The sequence below is a fragment of the Schistocerca gregaria genome, chromosome 5, assembly GCF_023897955.1.
Source record: "Schistocerca gregaria isolate iqSchGreg1 chromosome 5, iqSchGreg1.2, whole genome shotgun sequence".
Classification (NCBI taxonomy): Eukaryota; Metazoa; Arthropoda; class Insecta; order Orthoptera; family Acrididae; genus Schistocerca; species Schistocerca gregaria.
The window spans coordinates 163,856,996-163,881,591 of NC_064924.1; the positions used below are offsets into that span (position 1 = coordinate 163,856,996).

At 46.0% G+C, this 24,596-nt stretch overlaps 1 protein-coding gene and 1 non-coding gene across 2 annotated transcripts in view; one reads left to right on the top strand and one right to left on the bottom strand.

Moving 5' to 3' along the window:
• The window catches only part of LOC126271950 (neural-cadherin), a 1,775,154-nt gene that overhangs the window by 1,261,372 nt on the left and 489,186 nt on the right, over positions 1-24,596 (bottom strand). The window lies entirely within an intron of this gene.
• Trnat-cgu (transfer RNA threonine (anticodon CGU)) lies at positions 20,738-20,812 on the top strand. The gene has a single exon. It is a non-coding gene; the product is annotated as a tRNA-Thr (tRNA).

The window sequence follows — 24,596 nt, forward strand, 5'->3', positions numbered from 1 at the left end:
TCGACGCCCAGGGCAGGATTCGAACCTGCGACCGTAGCAGTTGCGCGGTCCAGACTGAAGCGCCTAGAACCGTTTGGCCACACCGGGCATTCCCTTTTTTTTTTTTTTTTTTAATACTTATCGATAAGACTTTGATCATCATTTTTATTCCACTAACTGATGTAAATGTATATTTTATGTCCATTCTTTTGTGACATATTTTTAATCATAATATCAGCTTCTTCATTTACTGGGAGAGTTCTTCCTGTCATTCTTTTTCCACTTGACATCTTTGTACATGTGTTTTTAATTAATTTTATGTATTAATATCGATTTAACTTCTTTTGTTTTATCATCCTATTTCTTCGGCCAGGTTATTGCATTCATTCTACATATTCTTCATTTTGTGTGAATTTCGTTTTACTTATAAATCATTGTTTCGTTTAAATCCTCATGTCAGTTATTTTGTCCGTAGTACAGTAGTAGTTCAGGCTGTTTCAACAGTTAGTATGAGGATTACCATCCGAAAACAGTTGCACAACTTGTAACGATAAATACATTTTTCACAGCATTGCATAGTCAATATAAATAGAGTATTTCGTCTTTTGTTTTTCAACTGCTAGATTTCAATTTTCAAATAACTGAATATTATAATAGACAAATCTAATTAATTTCACATTCACAAAAATTCCTGGTGGAAAAAGTATGATGTCAAGAAAAAATGAAACAAATGATAAAGTTCGCAATGTGATTACAATTACGCGACAGAATTACATTTCGACCAATGAAATGAATAAAAATAATCATCAAAGTCATTTCGATAAAGACTTAAAATTAAAAAAAATTTAATGCACGTGACGAGAATCGAACACAGTTTCCTCCACGTGAAACCCTTACCCTACCCACTACACCACACAAACAGCCTATGCAGTAAAACGTATTTAGCGCTACTATCACGCAAAATTCCGAATTTTTGTCGCAATCGAGGACACATCAGGTAAATGGCTGCAGGGTGTGATACATGGAATCTTAACCTATATCGTCACTGTATATTACCGGTTTCAAAATCTCGTTGCCACTGTTGGGGACCTCCCCTTGATAGGTGACAGCCAATGAATAGTTCACTTTCGAAGTCAATGAGCGCTCCTGATCGACTCACTGATTACATAGAGTATGTCTCCGGAAGACTCGGTGCATTAACACTCAGACGCTCTTCACTCTTTTTTTAAGGGGGGAGGGGGGGGGGGGAAGGAAGAAAGGAAGATTGGGTTTAAAGTACCGTCGACTTCGAGGTCATTAGAGAGGGACGAAGCACAAGCCTACCCTGCACACGATCATAAAAGGGCAGAGCGTAATTCCAGAAGGACGGGTGGTAGGCTGGGGCTTAACGCGTTGTCGACTTGACTGTCTTCATAGAGCGCCGGATAAATTAGATTCGAATGATCTGACCGCTGCCCCTTGTCGAAGAAACCAACCCTAGCTGCACGTAAAGTGATTTGAGCAAACTACAGAGGGAGACTGGGCGGAGGTCTAAAGCCCGCTCGTCCCGTACACAGTGAGACCAAGAGATAACAGGTTTCCAGGAGGCTACATACAGCTGCTGGCGATGCGTCGGTCAAGCGCAGCACAGTGGCAGCGGCAGCGGCCAGCACGCACTGTCCAGCAAAGCAGCCCACACGTACCTGCAACACAAAAACAACAACGTCAGTCCCGTACAGGTCATCTTTTATTAATAATGGTCAGATATCCCACTTTCAAGTAATTGGTTAAAGTTCTCTGATAAAAAAAGGGCAAAATGAAGTTTGAATTAAGTATGATAGTTACATACTTAAATGAAGAAAGTATTTAGAAAAGGGGGTCTTCACCTCCATCAACACTACTATTACTTCCTCCGCTCCTTTATTCCATAATTAGTCTGGCTGATATGATTCCATCTGTCGAAACTACAGAAATTCAGATCTGCCTCACATTAGTGCCACCAATAGCGGCTGTAAAATTCAGCTTGTGTGTAGGTAGGCTGTTTAGGTTTTTATGTTGGTAACGCCACGTAGCGCTCTGTATGAAAATCGCTGACTGTGCTGTGTGCAGTCTGTGGCTGGTTGGCATTGTTGGAATATTCGCTATTGTAGTGTTGGGCAGCTGGATGTGAACAGCGCGTAGCGTTGCGCAGTTGGAGGTGAGCCGCCAGCAGTGGTGGATGTGGGGACAGAGATGCCAGTTTTGAGAGCGGACGATATGGACGTGTTTCCATCAGAAAGAGGAAATGTGTAAGACTGAATGTCATATATATGATGGCTTTTGAACAGTATTAAGGTAAATACATTGCTTGTTCTATATCAAAATCTTTCATTTGCTAACTGTGCCTATCAGTAGTTAGTGCCTTTCGTAGTTACAATCTTTTATTTAGCTAGCGGTATTGGCGCTTGCTGTATTGCAGTAGTTCGAGTAACGAAAGTTTTTGTGAGGTGAGTGATTCATGAAAGGTATAGGTTATTGTCAGTCAAGGCCCTTCTTTTGTAGGGATTATTGAAAGTCAGATTGCGTTGCGCTAAAAATATTGTGGTGTCAGTTTAGTGTTGATAAGAATAAGTGAACAGAGAAATATCTGAGTACGTTTAGTTTTACTCAGATGTCTCTGTATCAAATAACGTAGAGGTTTTCCAGCACAGTCATTTATAATTTTTTTCTAAGGTGACTTTTCAAATAAGTAATGATTGGTTGGTTGACTGAGCTGGGGGAGGCGACCAAACAGCGAGGTCATCGATCCCACCGGATTAGGGAAGGATGGGGAAGAAAGTCGAACGTGCTCTTCCAAAGGAACCACCCTGTGATCTGCCTGAAACGATTTAGAGAAATCACGGAAAACCTAAACCAGAATGGTCGGACGTAAGTCTGAACCGTAGTCCTCCCGAATGCGAGTCCTGTGTGGTAACCAATGGGCCACATCACTCCGTAAGTAACAGTTATTGGATAGTTTATATTTTAGAGACCTGTATAAAAGTACCGAATGATGATGGCACAAATGTACAGAAACATGTTCCGGGGTTAAAAATAATAGTTCACTGCGTAACAGGCACATTTCAATTCCCACAATTTACGTCACAAATACGCCTGCTATTAAGGCTTTTAAAGTAAATGACAGTCCGTTCAGGTACAATTTAAGCTATAATATAAATCTGTCTTAAGGTTACAAGTTGGCATGAAAACTAGAAGCTACACAGTCGGCCATTTGTGAAAACTACACTGACTTGAAATGTCATCAACTGCTGTTTCCCAAGAGTGTAGATTTATTTTTTCCGTCTGCTGAACTCTAGTAATTGAGCATGAGAAGGGACGCAAGTGACGTATGCTTCTTAGCATGTCTGTATATTTCTCTACATCTGAGACGATTAATGCTACCACTCGTTTATCAGATTACAAAGAATACCCACACAAGGAATCAACGCTGCAGTACTTTAGTCAATAAAAGGCACCATTAAAGTCATCAGGGCTGGATGTGTTTTGCCTGAAGAAGTTATATAAACGAACACACCGTATGACAGGCAGTACAGTGTGTGGAGAGCATAGGAGACCTAGTTTGGAAATAGCAACTACCTATTACTACTTACAGCAAACGACAGGCGATATATGCCAGCCAATTACCGAGTACGACCGAAATGAAATGCGAAAATTATACACATTTGAAATACTGCCTTTCAAATTAACTCACAATAATACCACAGGTCATTGTGGTATTGCGGTCCAGCCATTAATCGTTCGGTCTCGCATGTTGATTGCGCTATACGGACAAAACGCGTACCTAACATTCCCCTACTGCTGGAAGTCGGGCAATGACTGGTAAAGCGAATGAGCAAATTGCTTGGAAAATATTACGGAAGACCAGGGCGGGCACGAAGACACCATCGAATACCCAAAAACGTGTTTCCGCAGCCCTCGTGATGTTAAAGAAGGCAGAAAGGTCAAGGTTTAAGGGTATATCGACGACGGGGTTATTGGAACTGGAGAAGAACAGCGCTCTGCCCGCCTCGGGATAAAAAGAAAAAAAAGAGAGATGAAGAGCTTTTGATGATAAATGCACTTGAGTGTTTCGCCGAAACCCAGAAATGTTTTGGATAAGGGAGAAAAGATGTTTGTGGGAAAACTTCCAGAATAAAAAAAATATACTGTGTGCCGCGTAGCTACGAGCTCAGTTGCATCTAAGGTAGTAGGATATTGAAAACGGAACACAGTGGAACCTCTTTTATCCAGCGCTCGTTGTTCCAGACATGCGGGCAGTTTTTTTCTTCAGCGCATTACCGGTACAATATTTGATAACACGGAAGTCATAGCGGCAAAAATCGCCAACGATAGTCATTACATTTAAATTCAGGCGCGTTGTTTCCTGGCACAGTGTCACTCAACAAGTTGTCACTGAGCTGCAAAGTACTGTATTGTCCTTCTGTATAGCTCCCGCTGTAAGTAACATCAAAGATAAAGAAAGTGGTAAAGTCCATGGGCAAATAGTTATATGCATTCCAGATAGTGGATTAACGAGAATTACTGAAAAAATTATCGTTAAATTTGAGGTTAGAACTTGAACGATATCGGTTTGGCAGAATAACCGGAATGAAATGAAGACTTATCTGTTTCGAAAGAGACGAAATTGTCGCCGTCTGTTCATTTGCAGACAATGACAATACTGAGTGATGACTAAGTTGGCGCCCAGTCTGAAGACGATATGACACGTACAGAGGCAACAACGCAGCTAGACAAAATTTGGAACCACACGCGAAAATACGAAAAGGAATAAAATATTCCAACACCAAGAAATAATTAATACAGAGTAATGAAATTTGGGGAATACGTTTGTCTTGGTCACGTATTTAACTTTGCAAGTTCACAGGCTAAATGTAAGGACGAGGAAAGCCATTGCAAATGTGAAATACTGTTACATTAATAACCGTTGCAACCGCTAGAATATTGAATGTAAGGATGCAAAAGTGGGTGCATTGAGTCGTACAGTTGCCGGATGTCAGTTTGTGGGATGGAGTGCCAAGCCTGTTGCACTTCGTCGGTCAATACAGAGACGGCTAATGCTGTTTGTAAACGAAGCTCGAGTTGTCGTCCGATGATGTTCCATGTGTGTTCTATTGGATACAGATCTGGTGATCGAGCAGGTGAGGACATCATGTCGGCACTCTATGGCGCATGTCAGTTACAACAGCTTTATGTGGGCTATCGTTATCCTGTTGGAAAACACTCCCTGAAATGCTGTTCATGAACGGCAGCACGACAGATCGAATGACCAGGCCGACGTACAAATCTGCAGTCAGGATTCGTGGGATAACCACAACAGTGCTCCTGCTGTCAGACGAAATCGCAACCCAGATCGAACTCCAGGTTTAAGTACAGTATGTTCAGCACGCAGTCAGGCTGGTTGCAGGCTCTCATCTGGCCTAATTTTAACCAACATACAGCCATCACTGGCACCGAGTCAGAACTAGTTTTCGTCAGAAAACACAAAAGATCTCCATACCGCCCTCCACGACCTCTCCTCGGCACCACTGAACTGACAAACGGTGTTGGTTTGAAGTAAGTGGAATGCACGCTACAGGGCGTCTGGTTCGGAGCTGACCTTAAAGTAACCGAATTGCAACAGTTCATTATGTCACTGTGGTGACAACTGCTGTAGTCGCAGTACGCTGCGCCACAGCCTTACGCCTAACACGATAGTCTTCCCTCTCGGTAGTGCCACGTGGCCGTCTGGCGTCGGTCTTCCTGCAACCGTGCCTTCCTGTTACCACAATTGCTAGCAGTTCTGTACATTAGCTACATTCCTGCCAAGTCTTTCTGCAGCATCGCCGAAGGAACCTCCAACTTCTTGTAGTCCTATGACGCGACCTCGTTCAAAATCAGTGAGCTGTTGTCAATAGCGTCTTCGCTGTCTTGCAGGCTTTTCTTGACTATCAGTAACTCGGCACGTCCAACCTCAATGGTAAATAACGCTCACGATCGTTACAGTGTCTATTTAAAGCATACCTGCTATGCATCCAAATAGCGCCACTGTCATACGACTGGCGCGAAATTTCCATAGACATCATCTATCAGATTTAGAAATACGTCTAGCAACTTTCGTTTATCTCGCACAACTTCTTCTTAGTGTTGGCTTTCTTTTTTCAGTCAGTGTAACGTCGACGGAAATGAAACGCCTACGTGATCGTACTGCATATACACGAAACAAGATTCTGGCTCAAAACGAACTTCGTGACTGTTTACGTATACAAAACTCGTCAATATTTATATGAAAATAATGTACAGGTTTATTCATAAATATTCAGAAGACGAGTGTGTGAAAACTAAGACATACAGAAAAATGGCACATGTCAGTAGAGAGAGAGCATTTCTCCTAGCTGTGATTCGCAATACGCGCAGTGGCGCAGTTATAGAGCGCACCACCAGGTGCCGGGCGCTCCTTGTTGTCGCACCGAATTAATTCACGCCAGCAGATAGGCAACCCACTGGACACATGTCCAAAGCGGGCTGCTGTCGTTGCGGCTTCTTGGGGAGGGGAGGGGACGGTAGCAGCAGCGAGTTCAATGACTAACACGCTCTTAATGAAGTTTGCCGCGTCACAAACTGTGCCCGTAACCAGCACCTGTAATGTAAGAACTTGCGGAGATGCTCCACCCACACGTCTACTTTTCTAATGCTTTGCGGTTTTCGTGCATTCGTGTCCTGAAACCCCATAGGTACATATGAATAACACTGCATAATTTGTGTGTTTGCGAGAAAATAAATTTAACGTATGTATATATGATATTCACCATATGTTATTAAATTTTTAACTCAATTTCTGGATTATCCAGATATTTGGTCCCGCCTTGTCCCGGCAACGTTCCACTACACTTTGAGAATAGTAAACTAATGGTCAGATTCTTTTTTTTTTTTTTGCACACTAAACTTGCACTTTATAGCAACAACTTCACCTCGCAGACACTGTTCAAAGTGAGAGCTTCCATTCTCAGTTTATGCATTACAAACGACCCACAGCGTTTTGCTGAACCCCCCTCAAACGTTCCCGTTCTTTGTTGTACAATTAAGACATCTAGGGCTCTATCAACCAGTTTCTCTTCAGTTCTTATTGGATATTTCATACTACGACGACTTCATGTACCCTTCAGAGATCTCGCTGGCCATGGAGGAAAGCCTTCCCTCCGAATCCAACGATAACGGTAGCTCTTGTTCAGGCGCCCACGGACATTTATGTCCGACTGTGGTGGTGGACCGTCGTGTAGTAGCCACACCCTCCCGCGCACAATAAAATGTACAGTACAGTCTTAAACAACTGAGGCAGAAATTTTGGAATGAACATCATGTAACGCACAACATTCAAAGGACGTGGCAGCAAATATGCTGGTCTTCAATACCTGGCGTTCTCAGACGAATGTGGCGCATGGATTTTTATAACTTCAGACACGGCTATTGTAGCATTTGAATCTGGCGGTTATCCGTAAATAGCACAAACTGCAGAATTTTTATACTGCGCTGGGTAATCCACCGGCAGAATAAAAATCGGGATTCAGAATCGTATCTATCCATCACTTACACACGTTTGTGATGTGAAAGTAATTTCTGCATTCTCCATACTCTATTCTGCGAGCAGTGCATTAAACGGGCAAGGTGATGGATGTTCAAATGATTTACGGGTTTGCTGCCGAGAGACGTCATCGACCACCGCCGATATTTCGACCGGAGCACGCCCTGCCATTCTCAGGGCACAACTGCAACGACGAAGCAATGTGCAGTCCGACAGACAAGCGGCCTGCCAGCATGGTGAAAGCCAACATACGATTATGTCTATCCTACATGATCAACCGCTACTCTCCTCATCACCTGCTAAAATTACCAGCAGCGGATTTCTCTCTACGGGATGGATTTATCGATGGTTTTTCATCACCGTGTACAAACTAGGGACTGATCGATGAGAGGCCATGAAAACCCTGACATGATAGCAAAACCGACAGTATGTCACATAGTTCCGAATAAATCCTGACATTAAATTAACCAAAGTAATACGATCAACGAGTGAGCAAATGGAATACCACAGACTAACACAAGAACGCCTAAATGCATGTCATACCTTCCCACCGAGAAACAGACACAGTTCCGAGGGGAGAAACGAGAACAGAAGCCGAGAGCAGAATCGTGTAGGCTAGGAGGCCCTACGATAAGGGACGGACACCCACATCGCCAGCCGACCGCCAAGACCACCTCCCAGTCCATGTTAAAAGATAGAGCCCTCCAGAAGAACAGTATAGATCTTACGATAACACTAACACACCAGCTGCAAGTTTTAGCGTGAGACTACACGCGTCTCTGTTACGTTGCAAACGTTAAAAACATTGCCCCACCACGAAAAGTATAACGTTTCTCATTGGATAGACAGAATTTTTGTAGGCGGAGCTTAAGGTTAACAGTGAGACCCTGATTGGTCAGTTGAAAACACAGCCAGATGCCTTTTTCTTAAACCAGCGTCGGTAAATTGTGGTAAGGAGAAGTTAGAAAGAGTTGCTTCCGAGACGGCGAGGTGTGTGGAGCTGCGCCGCCCGCCACTGAATAACCACTGACAAGGTAATGAACGCACGCTACTTGAAGTCAAAATCTGAAACGCGATGATTTTTCTGTTATATAATTATTGAGAAGCCACATCAGGTCAACTTAGAGGGTTGCTACCAAACTGCAGCAAGTGCGGTGGAGAGAAAATAGTTTGAGTGGCTGTTGTTGCTTACTGCACGATGGCGAACCAACAGGTTCGTTGGTCCGAACCGCGGGTCTGCTCAGCCGATCGGCGCTCGTCGGACGGCGGACGAGCTCGGCAATCTTTTCCGGCAGCCAGAGAGGTCGGCAGGACGTCTCAGAGCGGAACACGTGGAGAGGAGGTGAAGGGGGGGGGGGAGGAGGAGGAGGTCCGGCCGGGAACAGGTGCCTGGTGGCTGGCGCCTGCCGCCTGCAAAGGTCACGAGTTCGAGAGACGGCTGATCGATAGCTAGGCGCGCCGGGCACAGCCGGGGCGCGGGGCGTGTCGGTCGGTAGGACGCCTGTTGCCTGCGGCGGCTCGCAGCTGCCCAGCCTAATCACCGACCCACCCACCCACCCACACACACACACACACACACACACACACACACACACACACACACACACACACACGCTGGCACGCCGATGCGCCCCTCAGAGTCGCTGCCCCAGTCGCATGAATCATGAAGGGTGCGCCGATGGTTGCCATTGCTGCAATCGACATCCGCTGTATCAGAGGGATAGTGACGTCAGCCAGCAAGGAAAAGTGAAAGCCAAGTAGCGATCAGAGGTAGACGTTACGACTAGAGAGCAGTAACGTGAAGGACACTTCAAAAATAAAATTAAACACAGGTCAATCGACAAAACAGGAAGAAGTTGTGTGGAACTATGAAAAAAATAAGCGAAATATACAAATTGAGTAGTCCATGCGCAAGATAGGCAACATAAAGGACAACGTGAGCTGAGGAGCGTCGTGGTTCTGTGGTTAGCGTGAGGAGTTGCGGAACGAGAGGTCCTCGGTTCAAGTCTTCCCTCGAGTGAGAAGTTTACTTTTTAATTTTCGCAAAGTTATGATCTGTCCCTCGTTCATTGACGTCTCTGCTCACTGTAATAAGTTTAGTGTCTGTGTTTTGCGACCGCGCCGCAAAACCGTGCGATTAGTAATCGAAACGACCTGCCTCTCCAATGGGAACCGAAAACATTTGATCGCAAGGTCATAGGTCAACCGATTCCTCCACAGGGAAACACGTCTGATATATTCTATACGACACTGGTAACGGCATGTGCGTCACATGACAGGAATATGTTGTCGACCCACCTAACTTGTACACTTGGCGAATGGGTAAAAAGATTCTTCTACCTTGCCCGATTTAGGTTTTTATGTGGATGTGATAATCACTCTCAAAAAAGTGATGAAATCATAGGAGTTTGTCACATAAACAGAAAATAAAAAATTGAAATTTTCTCTCGAGGAAAGCCTTGAACAAATGACCTCTCCTTCCGCAGCTACTCACGCTGACCACGGGACCACGGCGCTCCTGAGTGACACTATTCTTGATGCTGCCTATCCTGCGCATGGACTACTCAGTGTGTATATTTTGCTTATTTTTTTCATAGTTCCACACAACTTCTTCCTGTTTTCTCGATTGATCTGTGTTCAGTTTTTCAAGGCCTATCCACTGTGCCAGCTTATAACTAAATCTGAGGGGGGGGGGGGGGGGGGGGGGAGTGATGGGGAGGTTGCCTTGCCAGTAATTTCTTTCTACTTATACGTTTTTTTATTATCTCCTTAAAGCCTTTCAGTATAGTCTTCCTGCTTCTCATGACTGAACCCGAATGTCTCCGAAGCGCTATTATTCCATCCAGGACACCTCATCATCTCTCGAATGGATCGGGTGTTTATTTACGGAAAGGCAAACGGCAACGGGCGGCGGGGAACAATGTTATAGCAGGAGACCGATCCCCGCTGACAGCGACCACAGGATTCAATGTTTGCAACACTGTTTCGTCGATTGTCTGAGACAGGGTCGCTTCAGGAAGCAGGAAATCGTGAAGGACGTACCCAAAATGTTCGAACACCAGACTTGGAGGAAAATGTAATTAACACCGTGGAAGGCGACCACCGTGTCAGTACCAGACATTTGGCCTGCCAGTACAGGGTAAGCCCCAGACAACCTGTCGCGTCCCGGCACAGCCTCACTGTACCAGAATGAAGTAAGTGCGAACGGCGTAGCGCAATCGGGACGTTAACGACAATGGGTTAGTTATAAATTGCTGTCAACCTTTATATCGGAGATGAGAGGGAGACAATCTCCTTTTCTTAAAGCAAATACGTTTCCTGAAAATACACTCCTGGAAATGGAAAAAAGAACACATTGACACCGGTGTGTCAGACCCACCATACTTACTCCGGACACTGCGAGAGGGCTGTACAAGCAATGATCACACGCACGGCACAGCGGACACACCAGGAACCGCGGTGTTGGCCGTCGAATGGCGCTACCTGCGCAGCATTTGTGCACCGCCGCCGTCAGTGTCAGCCAGTTTGCCGTGGCATACGGAGCTCCATCGCAGTCTTTAACACTGGAAGCATGCCGCGACAGCGTGGACGTGAACCGTATGTGCAGTTGACGGACTTTGAGCGAGGGCGTATAGTGGGCATGCGGGAGGCCGGGTGGACGTACCGCCGAATTGCTCAACACGTGGGGCGTGAGGTCTCCACAGTACATCGATGTTGTCGCCAGTGGTCGGCGGAAGGTGCACGTGCCCGTCGACCTGGGACCGGACCGCAGCGACGCACGGATGCACGCCAAGACCGTAGGATCCTACGCAGTGCCGTAGGGGACCGCACCGCCACTTCCCAGCAAATTAGGGACACTGTTGCTCCTGGGGTATCGGCGAGGACCATTCGCAACCGTCTCCATGAAGCTGGGCTACGGTCCCGCACACCGTTAGGCCGTCTTCCGCTCACGCCCCAACATCGTGCAGCCCGCCTCCAGTGGTGTCGCGACAGGCGTGAATGGAGGGACGAATGGAGACGTGTCGTCTTCAGCGATGAGAGTCGCTTCTGCCTTGGTGCCAATGATGGTCGTATGCGTGTTTGGCGCCGTGCAGGTGAGCGCCACAATCAGGACTGCATACGACCGAGGCACACAGGGCCAACACCCGGCATCGTGGTGTGGGGAGCGATCTCCTACACTGGCCGTACACCTCTGGTGATCGTCGAGGGGACACTGAATAGTGCACGGTACATCCAAAGCGTCATCGAACCCATCGTTCTACCATTCCTAGACCGGCAAGGGAACTTGCTGTTCCAACAGGACAATGCACGTCCGCATGTATCCCGTGCCACCCAACGTGCTCTAGAAGGTGTAAGTCAACTACCCTGGCCAGCAAGATCTCCGGATCTGTCCCCCATTGAGCATGTTTGGGACTGGATGAAGCGTCGTCTCACGCGGTCTGCACGTCCAGCACGAACGCTGGTCCAACTGAGGCGCCAGGTGGAAATGGCATGGCAAGCCGTTCCACAGGACTACATCCAGCATCTCTACGATCGTCTCCATGGGAGAATAGCAGCCTGTCGTCTCCATGGGAGAATAGCAGCCTGCATTGCTGCGAAAGGTGGATATACACTGTACTAGCCCCGACATTGTGCATGCTCTGTTGTCTGTGTCTATGTGCCTGTGGTTCTGTCAGTGTGATCATGTGATGTATCTGACCCCAGGAATGTGTCAATAAAGTTTCCCCTTCCTAGGACAATGAATTCACGGTGTTCTTATTTCAATTTCCAGGAGTGTAGGTTACAGAATTGCAATAGGCAAAAAAGATTGGTTAGTTTCTATCAAGTTTATTGTCACATATGTGAGGTGTTGGGCCATACCCCCCTTAGCAAGATTCAGTCTATTTATTCGGACTTGCTACTTCAAAGCTAATAGCCGCTAAATATACGAAACAAGTACAAAGCAATCACTTGTTCTTGGTAAGCGCTGAAATCTCTCTAAGTGATTGAGACAAAGACCTACAGCCTCTGTTCAACACTATTCCAATGGTACTCTAAAAATCCTACTTGACCTGCAGTTCCTGAGTGTCTACCAGAGTCTACCACCATCTTCTCGTAGTTGAAGCCTTTATCAGCTGTACCGGCTGCTATGGGCCAACTCGGCCCCGCTGGCGTCTCGCTGTGGAATCTCCAAACTGCCGTCACTGGCTCTGAATCTGCATCTGAATCTCTGCCTCTAGCTATTCCGCTGCCTGGCCTTTTATTTCGTTTCTCATGCACTAGGGTGCACACGAGTTAATTTGTTTCACACGACCGTTTCATTTCTAAGTGATCCGATTACACAAGAATGCCTATGGTTCCACACGACATTCTCGTTTCTAATTGGTCGGCTTGCGCAAGAATGACTTCGGTTCCACACGACACTTTTCGTTTCTAGCTGCACACAACGTAATTCGCTTACACACGAATCTTTTTCGCACATGACTGACACTCTCTCTTGCTGTATTATCGCCCTGGTGTTTGCGTCTTCCACTGCGCAAGTTTGATTCCTGCTGCTTCCTCTGGCAGGAAGTCGAACACTGAGTTATTTGATCAACAAGCTATACTTGGCAGCCTCCGCCGCTTATCGTGTCCCTACGTCCCGTTGGACTATTTCTTAATGTCAGCTGGCTGTTTGCCTGTGGATCCTGGACTCTTATTGTGGTCACAAAAGCAAGAATAAAAATTAAAATTTTCTACGGTCACAACAAGTACCGGGCAGTTGGCCCACCACTACAGGCTAAGCCAGACAACCGTGTGGAGAATTCTCCATAACAATTGTTACTGCCCTTACGATTGGAGGCAAAGTTTACTAGCGACAGACTTTATATACCGGGAGCAGTTTTGTCACTGGTTTCTTCACCAGGCAACCACGATTCCAGGATTTGTATCATCCATCGAAGCCAACTTTACGCGAAGTAGTGACCTGTGGGATAGTATGCAGAGCCCCTATGGTAAGATGACAGCGAATTATCAGCATCGGTGCAGCTGGAATGTGTAGGCCGGGATAATTGTCGATCGTATCTTGGGACCAGTCTTCCTTACGCGTCACCTAACGGGGCGGAAATATGGGCGTTTCTTGCGGGTGACTTTACCTCCCTTGCTGGAAGAAGAGCCATTGATGGTGAAAGGACTCTGTTGGATTCCTTTCATGGTAATTTCTTAAATCTGTTGTCATTTACGGCATAAATTCCTCTTCTAAATTTACTGTGGTGTTTCTGACTATCTGGGAGGAGACTGAGCAGTGAAACGTGTTACTTTTATACACTTTAAAACGCAGTTTATATGTAATTCATGTCACACAGTCTCATACGGAGCCTACATCCGCAATTCTTTTATATACTGTATATGATAAGATACTGCCATCCCCCTTCCCTTCTGTGTGAAAGAATGAATGAGCAAATTTATTTCTAGTTGCACGCTGGATGGTAGCAGACAAGCCTGTCTGCTAGAGAACAGTAGGACCAACGTCGGAACAGGTAGCTACGCTTTCTAAAAGCAGAGAAGTTTCCATTCTTAGTATGTTCCTGTCCGTCCCTTGTCATGTTGGTATAGGGAGCTGCCTCTCTGGTCACTTTCGTTTTGTATTTGTGAAGCACGCTCGGTAGCGGGCCAGGCCAGTCTGCCCGCGGCGAGCGTCTGAAGTGGTATGATCTCCGGCTAAGCGCGTGTCTGCTAAGTCCGTAGGACAATGGATTTCTTAAGTTCAGTCTAACTGAATATTTAATCACCTTAATTTCAGGTTTAGCTCTAAAATACATAATGTTATCTTAAATTGCAAAGCAGTGTGATTCGAGTGTACAGTTAAGAATATCTTCCGGTAGCTGCTTTGTCACTACTTTGTGAGTAAAGTGGAACCACGTGTTGATCAGTAACTCTAACTAAGATCATCAATCTTAAATGCGAATGTGCGTGAGATTATAACGTCTCGTCTTGACAATATTTTTCTATATAGCAACTTTTCTTTATATTCAACCCACGTGGGGTGAACTTTTTGAGACCAGTAGCAGGTGCTTATACAATTGTTTCACCCATTAATAGTAAGACGATAGTAACCAGTTCGAGGTTTTTCTTTTGTCAATTGCTTTCCGATCTAATTTATTTTAATTATCAAAATTATTGTGGAGTTACACTCTTTGTGTAAACCAAGTTGACCACGTGAAGCATGTGGTGTAAGCATCAAAGTAGCTCTCAGCTATTCTTTTCGGGAAGATTTCACAGAGAGTTAGTATGAATTTAGTATACCAGTGTGTGGTAATTACATGAAGGACAGGATTGCGCTACGAACGTTACTTCTTTGGGTGAAAATTGAATCGGTTGGTTGTGGTTAATTTCCTCTTGCATATGTTTCAACGTTCTTTGTGTGTTATTTTATGAATGCAGTGTTGTATGTAGTCTCCCAATCTTGGCTCCCTATTTGATGTGTTCCGTAAGATTACAAACTCACATTTTCACCATCCTAAATAAGGCACCAGTTTAGTTATGAATCAAGTTTAATATGCTCAAATTTCAATGAACAATCTTAAAATAAATTTCCAAATATAAACCGATTTATTTCTTTTTATTTAAATTTTATATATATATATATATATATATATATATATATATATATATATATATATATGTCGTATGACGATTAAAAGATTATAATTAATGTTAGTCTGGGTTGGAATTTGGTAAGCTAGACTGGATACCTGGTGAAACAGTTCCTTAGTAATGCAAGGTTAACTTCCCCAGACAGCTCACAGCTTTTATCCCACTTTTATGGTCATGAATATCAGCACCGCTTTCATAGCAAATTAAGGCAACAACATTACAATGACTGATGACTGATGGTTCTAAGGGTTATATGGCTCCTAGATGATGGCAATCCAGCCACCAGTCTGTGCCGTCTGCACGCATCTCAACCGCGTCTTCCGTGGTAGGTGGATCGGACGAGAGGGGCCAGTTGCATGGCCTCCTCGTTCACCGGATCTCAACCCGTGCCATTTATGGTTATGGGGCCATCTCAAAAGTATCGTGTAGCAGAGTCCATTCCAGGCGTGAAGACGCTGGAGCGGCGTATTCACGCTGCCTCTGACACAGTTCGGATGAAGCCTTGCCGATTTGAACGTGTCAGACAAAACATGCTACTGTGAGTACAAATATGCGTTGAGGCACATGGAAACCATTTTTAACACACACTGTAACTGTGGCAGCATGACACAGCGCTTATTAGATCGCAGCCTCTGTAACAATATATGGTTGAGTAAATGTTCTCTAGCATGGAAACCGTGCATTTCCGATTATAAGTTCATTAAACCTTCTTTGTTCCGTAGCCTCTCAACGATCAAAAAATGGTTCAAATGGCTCTGAACACTATTGGCCTTAACCTCTTGAGGTCATCAGTCCCCTAGAACTTACAACTACTTAAACCTAAATAACCTAAGGACATCACACACATCCATGCCCGAAGCAGGATTCGAACCTGCGACCGTAGCGCCTAGAACCGCTCGGCCACCCAGGCCGGCACTTTATGTTTGGTAACCGGTCGTAGAATAAATTAAGAAATTATTGGAAACTGAAGTGGATTTTTTATTCTATAAGTATTTTCCTCATTGCTGATGTTCACTTGGACAACTATTTTGTAGGCAGTGACTTAAAATACAATTACTGTCTTTGAATAAATGTGTCATTTCTTTTCATTTCATTGGGCATTTCTTTGTACTACACTGTAGCAGTTTTTTCAATGTATGGCCCAAGCCTCATCTAGCTATGTTACTTGGCAACGAAACATCGAGCCAATGTTACTTTCATCTACTTTTTGCACATGAGCGTACATAGTTCCACTAAAGATACAGGCACGGCTGAATACTTAGGTTAACACGTAAGTTAAATTGCTCAAGCATGCCACAAAAGTAGACGTTCCTCTTGCTACCTACCCATGGTGAAAACCTCGTTTGCCGGCCGGGGTGGCTGAGCGGTTCTAGGCGCTACAGTCTAGAAACTCGTGACCGCTACGGTCGCAGGTTCGAATCCCGCCTCGGGCGTGGATGTGTGTGATATCCTTAGCGTAAGTTAGTTTAAGCTAGATTAAGTAGTGCGTAAACTTATGGACCGATGTCCTAATTTTGGTCCCATAATGCCTTACCAAAAACTTCCAAAATTTTCCTTCATGGCAATCATGTTTCCGACGGCAGTGGCATTTTTCAACAAGATAATGTGCCACGTCAGAAGGCCAGGAGTGTGATGGAGTGGTCCGAGGAACACAGTGGTTTGTTCCAATGTATGTGACGGGCCCCCCCAACTCACCGGATCTGAAACCAGTCGAACACATCTGGGATGTGGTTGAACGGGGCGTCAGAGCTCACCAAGCCCTCCCTGAAGTCACGGGAATTTGGTGACTCGTGTGCGTAAATGTGATACCAACTGCCTCCGGCGACCTTGCCACGACGCGTCGCCACTGTTATCCGTGCCACGGTGGACATACGGGCTATTAGGGTACGTGATCATAATCTTCTGGTTGATCAGCGTACGCGACGTCGCCATTGTGCGATAGAGTAAACAGTCACGGTCTCCGAGTCGCGGGCGACGGAGCACATCACCCTCTATTGATGACGGCGCTGAGCCCTGCTTTAAACCCCTGACATTTTGCCACGAGGACGCTGGCATCTGATGAGCGAAACTTCTCGGATAAATCACATAATACGCGAACTGTGGCATATGATTTGCACATCAAAAAACTTCTTTATTGATTCTTTTCCGGGATTTTCCGCGAGTTTTCTTTTAGCACTGCCGTCGAATCTCTGTTGGAGGTGAGGAAGACAGGATGGCCGGACGTAGCAAGACGGCGTTTACTTTGGCACAGGAGCCGCCCTCTTCAGAAGCTTGTTTTTGTTTTCCTGTCGCCGCGCCTCTCGCCGCCCTGAACGAATCGGCGGCGGGCAGCCCCGCGGGACCTGCGGGGTCGCCACACACACACACACACACACACACACACACACACACACACACACTCACTCACACTCACACAGGGATGAGGAAATCCACTCTTGTGCGGCGCGACACGCCTCTCAGGTTTCCGCCGCCGCCGCCACAGCCAGCGCCTCCCTTTGTACGGTGCCGACAGCCCTGCCTCACCAGGAATCAGAGCTAGAAAATCTTCCCCTGGCGCCAAACGTTTGAGTGTGCTCTGTGTCAGGGAGTGTCGACTCACAGATTTCGCAGAAACGTCCAGTATCGTGGGGCTGTACACTGTGTGGTATGCCCGGATCGTGTAACTTTTGATCTTATGATGAAGCAGTTTTTTTTTTAGTAATTTGGAGTGCCACGGCACGTGCATTTTCAGGATGATAAACTGTCCATTTTCCGATGTGTGTTTCCATTACACTTCAAAGTAGGTGGTACAAACAGTGTGAATGAACTAAAACCCGCAAACTTTTCTTTCGTGATCCGTTCGAGATACCGAAACGAGGTTTTCAAAAATGGTTTAAATGGTTCTGAGTACTGTGGGACTTAACTTCTGAGGTCATCAGTCGCCTAGAACTTAGAACTACTTAAACCTAACTAACTTAAGGACATCACATACATCCACGCCCGAGGCGGGATTCGAACCTGCGACCGTAGCGGTCGCGCGGTTCTAGACTGTAGCGCCTAGAACCGCTCGGCCACCCCGGCCGGCTGAGACATTGGTCATAATGTTATGGCTGATCAGTGTACGTTCGACCCACACAGCAGTAACAAGCCATTGTCGCGTTCAGTCTACATCAGAGTGGCCAAGAATTCGGCTCGCGAGCCAGGCCCTGGTGTCGCATGCCATGGCTCAAGCCTGGCTGCACACTTTCCCCAACGCTACACCAAGCTGTCAGTGGCAGCAGGGACTAGGAGGCGAAACTGCGTACGCGCCGTATTTAGATGGCGTATCAGCCGCACTGCATATGACTTCGTTTCATTGTTCTACCTTGGCTGCAAAACAGGCTTTACTATTTTATATTTTGCCCAATATCGCATTTCGCCTTATTTAAGGGATCTTCAGATTGGCTAGCACAACAGGTGTTAAAGCCATAGGCAGATCCGGCTTCGTGACTCATATTTCTCAACAGCACAAATCACAAACGAAACCAATTTTCTGATGAAAGTTTTTGTTTTAGTCTACATTCACAACTTTTCTTTATTTTTGCCTACTGGCTACCAGTTGTGGTACGGTACCATCCTCAGACCACGCTATGATAAAAAAAATATCACAATGCATAGTTGCAATAACAATTTCAGAGGCATTTACATAACATTTTTCTCTCTGTAATGCGAAACATATGGTATTAAGTGCAATCTTAAAGTAGGTATCCCCTTACTCCTGGCACGCAGGCATCATACTTGCTTCCCAAATAGATGAGTAATATTACTGCTAGCCGCAGTTTCCATCTATGTACAAGTAAGCACTGACTTTTACTTTTTAACTCACCTAGTTGGGAAGCAGATAGGACGACTGACTGCCAGGGTAAGAGGATACCTATGTATTTTAAGATTGCACTCAATGCCATATTAACGCATGTGAGAGAGGGCCTGATGGGCCTAATTAGATCAGGTTAAATAAATAGTTGGGACCTACTTTGCGAGTCTGGACCATGTTCGGTGTTCGCCTGAATTTCTCGTAGCAGTATGACGGACATGGGATTTATTCACAGACCTACAGTGCTTCAGTGTTCATTCTAGCTCAACCGCAGCCAGCTGGAAGCTCGTATTGTGAGCCGAACTCTCAGCCTGTACCGAACTAGTAATTAGCGTTTTGTCCAAATACAGGGAACAGTAGCAAGTTTCCGGCAGTCTCAGTTGAATCCATTGGTCGCTGCGTCCCCTACAGGCGATCTCGTCGTTAGCAAAGCTTTTGACAGCAGAGATGATACCAAACAAGTTTTCTGTGCAAAAGTTCATCATGGCGATGGAACGATCTTTAATCAAATTCCTATACATACCTGTGTTTAAAACTAACAGGACCGTTCATAAATATTATACTACACAGCAACAAATGCTTATACAGCCTAAGTTATCAGCCATACTATAGCACTGACGACTTGCAAAGAGAAACGCTTGTACCTTATACAGCCCATAATAGCAATTTTCGAAACATATTGCTACTATTACTGCAATAGTCAAGTTTGTTGTTGTTTCATTTAAAATGCGTAGTTTACTCTGGACGGGTAAACCCATCAATTATATCAAGCTGAGTGCTACTTTTATCTCAAAGTTTATGTGGAGCAATCTGATTAACTGAATAACTGTGTACATTTTGGATAAGGACAAGGTTCTAATGTAACAATGCTGAGCCTATTGTTCAATACACTTTTTAAACTGCCAATGTAGTTGCCTCGCAGAAAGACTATTTCCTTCTGTCATTAATGTTACACAATAAATTGTATGTCCAAGTTTAAACATTTATCCACTCGAAAGTAGTTATACATAATAAATACACAAAAAAATACACCACGGTCATGGATTTCTTCGATGGCTCTAAGCACTATTGGCCTTAACATCTTAGGTCATCAGTCCCCTAGACTTAGAACTACTTAAACCTAACTAATCTAAGGACATCACACACATCCATGCAAGAGGCAGCATTCGAAACTGCGACCGAAGGAGCAGCGTGGTTCCGGACTGAAGCGCCTAGAACCGCTCGGCCACAGTGGCCGGCCGATTTCTTTGATATCCATAAGAAATAGAAGCAAATTATTGCAAATGTATCTGCTATATACCTACTCCAACTCAACAGAAATATTTTTAACAGGTAATTTTTAATGTTTTGTTTTAGCATTCGAGACAGAGTTATTCATTCATGGAACGACGCATAAAAAAACAAAACCTAAAGCACACCAACTACTAAAATGATGACATACTTTTTAAGAAAAACTAATGTTTCTTTGCGTTACTGGTATCGAAAACTTTTTTCCATTATCAGATCATTGATTTGCATTTGCAAGACTAATAACTGATCCGGTAACCTAACACTGCCAGCAGCTGAAAAGCCGAGAGCTTTTCATCTATTGAGCTGCTGTTGAATGTTTACAGTTGCATGCTGTCCTGAAATGACAAACATCTTTTAAAAAGGTTCGCAGAAGAGCTTCTGTAAAGTTTGGAAGGTAGGAGACGGATACTGGCAGAAGTAAAGCTGTGAGTACCGGACGTGGGTCGTGCTTCGGTAGCTCAGTTGGTAGAGCACTTGCCCGCGTAAGGCAAAGGTCCCGAGTTCGAGTCTCGGTCGGGCACACAGTTTTAATCTGCCAGGAAGTTTCATATCAGCGCACACTCCGCTGCAGAGTGAAAATCTCATTCTGGAAACATCTTTTAATTGGGAAATGTGGAAATGAAAATGAAGCAAAAACAACAGTAAAAATATCCCAGTTATTTTCGAAATTTGCGGGTTGAAGTCGTTCCTCCAGTACGTGCAATGCAGCGTCTGATGATGAACAAAATGTTCGAAACTAATAATGTCAAGAAGCAACAGAAAGTTTTAATAATGCGCCATCATTTCAGTGGTCGGTACGTATTTTAAATCTTACCTTACTATACAACGATGGAATTGTGAAAATACACTCCTGGAAATGGAAATAAGAACACATTGACACCGGTGTGTCAGACCCACCATACTTGCTCCGGACACTGCGAGAGGGCTGTACAAGCAATGATCACACGCACGGCACAGCGGACACACCTGGAACCGCGGTGTTGGACGTCGAATGGCGCTAGCTGCGCAGCGTTTGTGCACCGCCGCCGTCAGTGTCAGCCAGTTTGCCGTGGCATACGGAGCTCCATCGCAGTCTTTAACACTGGTAGCATTCCGCGACAGCGTGGACGTGAACCGTATGTGCAGTTGACGGACTTTGAGCGAGGGCGTATAGTGGGCATGCGGGAGGCCGGGTGGACGTACCGCCGAATTGCTCAACACGTGTGAGGTCTCCACAGTACATCGATGTTGTCGCCAGTGGTCGGCGGAAGGTGCACGTGCCCGTCGACCTGGGACCGGACCGCAGCGACGCACGGATGCACGCCAAGACCGTAGGATCCTACGCAGTGCCGTAGGGGACTGCACCGCCACTTCCCAGCAAATTAGGGACACTGTTGCTCCTGGTGCTCCTGGGGTATCGGCGAGGACCATTCGCAACCGTCTCCATGAAGCTGGGCTACGGTCCCGCACACCGTTAGGCCATCTTCCGCTCACGCCCCAACATCGTGCAGCCCACCTCCAGTGGTGTCGCGACAGGCGTGAATGGAGGGACGAATGGAGACGTGTCGTCTTCAGCGATGAGAGTCGCTTCTGCCTTGGTGCCAATGATGGTCGTATGCGTGTTTGGCGCCGTGCAGGTGAGCGCCACAATCAGGACTGCATACGACCGAGGCACACAGGGCCAACACCCGGCATCATGGTGTGGGAAGCGATCTCCTACACTGGCCGTACACCACTGGTGATCGTCGACGGGACACTGAATAGTGCACGGTACATCCAAACCGTCATCGAACCCGTCGTTCTACCATTCCTAGACCGGCAAGGGAACTTGCTGTTCCAACAGGACAATGCACGTCCGCTTGTATCCCGTGCCACCCAACGTGCTCTAGAAGGTGTAAGTCAACTACCCTGGCCAGCAAGATCTCCGGATCTGTCCCCCATTGAGCATGTTTGGGACTGGATGAAGCGTCGTCTCACGCGGTCTGCACGTCCAGCACGAACGCTGGTCCAACTGAGGCGCCAGGTGGAAATGGCATGGCAAGCCATTGCACAGGACTGCATCCAGCATCTCTATGATCGTCTCCATGGGAGAATAGCAGCCTGCATTGCTGCGAAAGGTGGATATACACTGTACTAGTGCCGACATTGTGCATTCTCTGTTGCCTGTGTCTATGTGCCTGTGGTTCTGTCAGTGTGATCATGTGATGTATCTGACCCCAGGAATGTGTCAATTAAGTTTCCCCTTCCTGGGACAATGAATTCACGGTGTTCTTATTTCAATTTCCAGGAGTGTATTATCTAAAGACGAAAGAGAGGCTACGTAAGTGCAACAGTGTATGACGGATATACTACGATAATCTCTAACCAGCTGAAGGGAACGTCTGTTACAGAATGAAACTGGTATGCTACGAGGACGTGGTTCAGTTGAGATGGGACAAGCTGCGTTCGCGGAGCAGGAGGCGGCGTACAGCTGTTTCTTTTGAGAGACGCCGCCTTTCTGGCAGTGAGACACTGTGTTTATCAGCGCCATCTTGGTCCGGCTAAGCTGGTACTCCGGCGTGTAACGCAGAAGCGCTCTAATAAAGAGTTGCGCTGGAACGGCGAACCGTGTTTATCGGGCCAGTGAGTCGAGGACAGTGGCTTGTGGGTGGGGAACGGGAGGGGGGGGGGGAGGAGGGTGTTGGAGGGGAGTGGAGGAAGGACGACTGAAAAGGCGGGGGGGGGGGGGGGGGGAGCGTCTCGAGGTCAGAAACGCGGTAGCGGTAGTCTGCTCCGTGTCGCCAGAGGTTCTTTTGTGCGGCTAACACTGATTACAGCGACAAAAAGCTCTCAGAGATAAGAGGCGGTTCCAGCCCCCTTTCAAAGAGCAATTAGCTAGTTCACAAACAGTACAAATACTTGCTATCTCCTTTAGATACGTAGCAGTAACTTCGTGTCTGGCCCGTTTTACACTGTAAAAAATCTTTGTCGAATACCCTTTTTTTACATAAAAGAAGTTCCATAAAATGTTTGACGGTGTGCTGGGTTACTTTTATCGTATCTTTTAGACATGTCAGAGCGTGGCCCTAGCTTTCATAAAAGATTTGTCAAGGTATTGCGGGCACTGTAGACAAATGAGAGCAGTGCATTTCGATCAAAAGTTTATCTCGCCTCAGCGGGTTGTTACATTTCATCGTCGATGATAAGGGTGCTAACCACTCACTGATCAGGGTGTCTGCTTTTGCACAAGCAGTGACAGTTGTCTTACTGAACAGGCAGCTAAGGAAGTACGACAGGCGTTCCATAGTAATGCAACACACTTTTTTCCTGCCAATTTCGGTTAAAAAGATGTGGAATTTGTTGTGGGACATCGTGGAATATCCCGCTTCAGTCCTTATAGTTTCATGAAGCTCCGGAAAGTCGTGTAGGTATAAGTACCCTTCAAAATGGCGTCTGTAACAGAAGTGCGCTCCGAGCAGAGAACTGTCATTTGTTTCGGGAAAATCAGAACATCGCACATATTCACAGGCGCGTGAAGAATATCTACGGAGACCTGACAGTGAACAAAAGCACGGAGAGTTGTTGGGCGAGGTGTCTGTCATGATCGCAACAAAGCCGCGCAAACCTGTCCGACCGACCGCATTCCGGCCGGCCGCACACAGCTGTGTGCCTTCTGCAATGTTGGAACGTGCGGACAGTCTCATTCGAGGTGATCGATGCATCTTAATTAAACACCTCTCTGCTCAACTGGACGTCTCTGTTTGTAGTGGTGAAACGCTCGTCCACAAGTTGGGTGTACTTAAAAAGTGCGTGCTCGCTGGTTTCGCAGCTGCCTAACAGAAGACCATAAAGAGCAACGAAGAAAACCTGTGCGGAATTGTTTGTGCGTTACGCGGCTGGTTGTGTCATTTTTTTGTCGAATATCGTTGCAGGCGATGAAACATGGGTTTATCACTTAGAAACAAATCGGCAATTCGTGGAATAGCGCTAACAACATCTCCTCCAAAAAAAATTCAGAGCCGCACTCTCAGCCGTTAAAGTCATGTTCTATTTCATGTCCTCCTTCATGATACAACGATCAACTAGGAAGTGTATGTTGCTGCCCACAGGGAATTGAAGAAACGACCTTCTTCTCCATGACAACATACAGCCTCACGTATGTCTGCACACCCGAGATGCGCTCACAAAACTTCACTGGGCTGTTCTTCCTCATCCACCCTACAACACGGATCTGACATCTTCCGAATTCAATCTGTTTGCCTCAATGTAGGGTGCGCTTCACGGCGAGCAGTACGTGGATGGTGGGGAGGTTACTGATGCAGCAGGTCGTTGATTGCGACGTCCACT